Genomic DNA, 5,269 nt, shown 5'->3' with positions numbered 1-5,269 from the left:
ACCTTAATAGCCTACTGTTGACCAGAAGCATTACTGATAACATAAATAGTGACTAACATATATGTTGTATGTTATCTGTATTATATACTGTATTCTTACAATGAAGTAAACTAGAGAAAAGAAAATGCTATTAGGAAAATTATAAGGAAGAGAAAATACATGTACAGTACTGTACTGCATTTGTAAAAAAAAAAAAAAATCTGCGTGTAAGTTGACCTGTACAGTTCAAGCCCATGTTGTTCAAGAGTCGACTATATAATCAAATTGTCAAAAGTCAAAGACAAAGAGTATTTTGAAAACAGCAAGAGACAAGCAGCTTGTCATGTATATGGGAAACCCCATAATGCTCTCAGCAGATGCCTTGCAGGCCAGAAGGGAGTGGGATAATATATTCAACATGCTGAAAGAAAAAAAAAATGCCAACCAAGAACTTATATATCTGGCAAAACCATCCTTCACAAATGAAGGAGATGCAGAGACTTTCCCAGAAAAGCAAAAGCTGAGGGAGTTTATCACCACTAGACCTGCCTTACAAGGAATGCTAAAGAGAGTCCTTCAAGTTGAAATGAAAGGATGCTAAATAGTAACATAAAAGCATACGAGGGGTTCCTGGTTTGGCTCAGCTGGTGGAGCATGCAACTCTCGATCTCTACATCATGAGTTCAAGCCCCACGTTGGGCATAGATTACTTAAAAAAAAAAAAAAAGCATATGAGGGGTGCCTGGCTGGCTCAGTTGGAAGAACTTGCAACTCTTGATTTCAGGGTCCTGAGTTCGAGCCCCACATTGGGTGTAGAGATTGCTTAATAAATAAAACTTTAAAAAAGCATATGAAAGTATAAAGCTCACTGGTAAGTTCACAGACAAATACAGCATACTATAAAACTGTGATGGTGGTGCAGAAATCACTGTATGGTTTAGAAGTTAAAAGAAGTATAAAAAAGCTGTAACTATTAAAATATGTTAATGGATGCACGATATAAAAAGACACAATGTATGACATCAATAACAAGGTGAGGGGAGAAAGGTGAAAGTGTTGAGTATTTCTTTGCAAGTGAAATTAGGCAGTTGTTAGTTTAATACAGATAGCTATTTAAAATTTTTTTAAGTGTTTATTTATTTTGGGGAGACAGAGAGACACAGCACAAGCGGGGGAGAGGCAGAGCGAGAGGGAGACACAGAATCTGAAGCAGGCTCCAGGCTCCAAGCTGTCAGCACAGAGGCCGAAGCGGGGCTCGAACCCACGAAGTGCAGGATCTTGACCTGGGCTGAAGTCAGATACTTAACCAACTGAGCTACCCAGGCACCCCCAGATAGTTATAATTACAAGCTGTTTTATGTAAACCTCATAGTAACCACAAAGGAAATACTTATAGACTATACCCAAAAGATAATTTGAAAGGAATCAAATCATGACACTACAAAAAAATCAAGGAAGCACAAAGGAAGAGAGGAAAAGAGGGAGAAAAAAAGCCATAAAACAGGGGTGTCTAGGTGACTCAGTCAATTGGGCACCTGACTTTGGCTCAGGTCATGATCTCATGGTTGATGGGTTTGAGCCCCATGCCGGGCTCTGTGCTAACAGCTCAGAGCCTGGAGCCTGCTTGGGATTCTGTGCCTCCGTCTCTCTCTGCCCTTCCTCTGCTCGCGCTCTGTCTCTCTCTCAAAAAATAAATAAAAATGTTTTTAAAAAGCCATAAGACAGGGGCGCCTGGGTGGCGCAGTTGGTTAAGCGTCCGACTTCAGCCAGGTCACGATCTCGCGGTCTGTGAGTTGGAGGCTCACAGTTCGAGGAGTTCAGAGTTCAATGGCTCAGAGCCTGGAGCCTGTTTCCGATTCTGTGTCTCCCTCTCTCTCTGTCCCTCCCCCATTCATGCTCTGTCTCTCTCTGTCCCAAAAATGAATAAACGTTGAAAAAAAAATTTAAAAAGCCATAAGACAAACAGAAAATGACTAACAAAATGATAACAGTCTTTCTCTATCAACATGGATATACATGGATTAAATTCCCCATTCAAAAGACACAGTGTGGCTGAACGTATAAACATAATCCAACCATATGTTGTCTACAAGAGAGTAATTTTAGATTTAAGGACACACATAGGCTGAAAGTGAAGTATGGAAACAGACCTTCCATGCAAATGGTAACCAAAAGAAAGCAGGGGTGGCCATAATTGTATCAGACAAAATAGATTTTTAAAGTTTTTTTTAACTTTATTTATTCTTGAGAGAGAGAGAGAGAGAGAGAGAGAGAGAGAGACGGACTGCAAGCAGGGGAGGAACAGAGAGAGAGGGAAACACAGAATCTGAAGCAGGCTCCAGGCTCTGAGCTGTCAGCACAGAGCCCAACGTGGGGCTCGAACTCACAAACCGTGAGATCATGACCTGAGCCAAAGTCAGATGTTCAACCAACTGAGCCACCCAGGCGCCCCAGACAAAATAGATTTTAAGTCAACAAATGAAGGCCATAAAATATAAGGTGAAAAACACCTGAAAGCCTACTAGCTTGTGATAATAATTATTATTTTTTAACGATCTTTTAACACACATATGTAAATAACAGTGGTGTAGGTATGCCTTTTACACTTTTAACGGGAATTTCTTTTTACACAGGTTATCTATTAGTTTCTCCTCTGTACATACCTTCACAAGTTCCCACAGTCCCCTTGGGTAGAACATGTTAAAAATCGGGTGTACATATCCCCCTCCCAACACACACAGTTGCATTCAATTCCTATACCAAAAAAGTTTTAAGATTTCATCACGAATAAACAAATATTTATAACTAATGAGGAATACATCAAAATAACAGTTTACAATTATGTAATATAATCCAGTTTAAGAAATACAATACATAAAATAATTGTGCTTTGTTTTCTTGTAAGAACAACTCAGCAAAATAAAATTCCAGTTTATTGTTGGAAAACACTGTTTCACACACACTTCAAACAGGACAAACAATAAATAAACAGCAACTTTATAGACAAAAAAGGGGGAAAAAGAAATTCTATCTTGGCCCTTTTTCATTAAAATTTTTAAAGTTTATTTATTTTGAGAGAGAGACAGAGAGGCTGCGTGGGGGAGGGGCAGAGAGAGAGAGAGAGAGAGAGAGAGAGACTACCAAGCAGGCGCAGGGAAGCATCTCACCAACTGTAAGATCATGACCTGAACCCAAATCAAGAGCGGGAGGCTTGACCCACTGAGCCTCTCAGGCGCTGGTAAGCTTTGATTCTTTTCTCCTCCCTTGTTGCAGATTCCCACTGTGGTTCTGGGGGGCTGGCAGAGCAAGAGGTCATCTGTGGGTGGCGCTCCCCACGATGGGACTCTCCACTCAGAGATGACCCTCTTTACATTTTCAGACTGGACGTGGGGGATGAAGAGGTCCTGGTGGCATTTTTTGTCGTTGTTTATCAAGTTTGCCTTTCCCCTTTTCACTGTCTAGTCACCATCATCGATCTTCCGCTTCTTGGTGTCCACATCAGCATCCTCACCATCTTCCGCTGCCCGTGTGTCCGTAGCTGCCTCGGCCTCATCATCTTCCTCTCCATCCTCTTGCCTCGCCTCCGCCCTCCACCTCCTTTCCCTCCTCCCCTTCTTTGTCTTCCTCATCTACCTCGTTGTCGGCCTTCTGCTCCTGATTTTCCTCACTAGTGTTCCCATCAGCAGGTGCAGCTCTTCCCTTCTCCACCTCCTCCACAACTTCCTTCTTCTTCTGTAAGTCCTTGGTGGTGATATCGGAGCCGGGGTCCACGGCCGTGCCTGAAATGATGGGGCATGCCAGTGGCCCCATGCAGCAGATTCAGAAGCAAGCGAGAGTTGGAGGACCGTCGTGGGGCAGGCATGCGCCCGAGGTGGGAGAGCGGGTTACCCGAACGATGCAAAGATGGCTTTTCAGAGCAGCCCATGGGGCCGTGAAATAGCTTTGAATCCCTTTAAAAACTACCTTTTCATCTTTCCTCCTCTCTGAACTTACCACATTCCTGAATTTTATTCACCATGCCCTTGTTTTCCATTATCTTCCACTTAAGCACAAAATATCATTGTTTTTCTTCCTTTTTAAAATTTAAAATTTTTTTTAACATTTATTTATTTTTGAGACAGAGAGAGACAGAGCATGAACGGCGGGAGGGCCAGAGAGAGAGGGAGACACAGAATCTGAAGCAGGCTCCAGGCTCTGAGCTGTCAGCACAGAGCCAGCTGCGGGGCTCGAACTCACGGACCGTGAGATCGTGACCTGAGCGAAGTCGGACGCTCAACCGACTAAGCCACGCAGGCGCCCCTCCTTTTTAAAATTTTATGAATGAAACATCCTGCAGATATATTTCTATGGCTCAATGCTCATGTTATGATAGATTCAGTAACTTTCACTGCTATGTACTATTCTGATGTAAAGGTACTCCAGACCTAATTGTTCACCCTACTTTTGATGGGTGTGTTTCATTTCTAGATTTGTTACTACAATATTAATGAGAGCAATGCTACTGTGTTTGATGACAGGGAAAGCATTTTAAGAATTTGTGGCTGTGATTAAGGCACTTAGGGGGAAGCAAAAGACGGACTTTTGGAAGAGAAACAACAACAAAAAAGGTCAAACAAACAAACATTTTTCTCCCCAGGAACATTGAGGAGTTTCTTCTGAAATTGTGTTAGAAAAGGAATTTTATCTTCTTCCCTAACAGTATAACCGTTAGCTCTTTATCTTTGTTTCTATCTACTATTTGATATCTGAAGGAAAAGTGTCAGAAATGTCAGAAGAAATACATTGAATATTTAGGTTCAAAATTGCCAACTGCAACAGAGGAATCAGGCACTGTTTAGGAAGTGGTTTTTGTATACTCAGGATATAACAAAATGTAATTACCACTTTTTGAAATAAGACAAGTAGTGTTCTGATGGACTAATTATGTAGTCTCAAACAGGTTCCTTGCCTTGCATGACCTATAAACTATTTCATCTGATTCCCTAATTCTGGGCTCTGTTCTAATCTACCTGCGTTCACAAGCAGGAAATTATTTCCTTAGTCTAGGGCTTTCAAAGTCATCTGGTTAAGTACCCTTAACATCACAGAAGAATGGAAACCTACAGCAGCCACTCTATGACTGGATATTACTTTGATTTCTTCTTGCTTTTAAAACGTTATGCCTGAAAAGATGTTCAGCGTCGCTCCTTATCAGGGAAATACAAATCAAAACCACACTCAGGTATCACCTCACGCCAGTCAGAGTGGCCAAAATGAACAAATCGGGAGACTATAGATGCTGGAGAGGATG

At 41.7% G+C, this 5,269-nt stretch overlaps 1 pseudogene; it reads right to left on the bottom strand.

Annotated features, from left to right (window-relative positions):
* Positions 1–3,437: 3,437 nt before the first annotated feature.
* LOC124511724 (prothymosin alpha-like) lies at positions 3,438–3,789 on the bottom strand (annotated as a pseudogene).
* Positions 3,790–5,269: the final 1,480 nt, after the last annotated feature.

This window comes from Lynx rufus, unplaced genomic scaffold, assembly GCF_022079265.1.
Source record: "Lynx rufus isolate CCGP_SWC_20201006 ecotype Redwood Valley unplaced genomic scaffold, mLynRuf1.p SCAF_16, whole genome shotgun sequence".
NCBI classification, from domain to species: Eukaryota; Metazoa; Chordata; class Mammalia; order Carnivora; family Felidae; genus Lynx; species Lynx rufus.
This window is presented reverse-complemented; position numbering and strand designations above follow the sequence as displayed.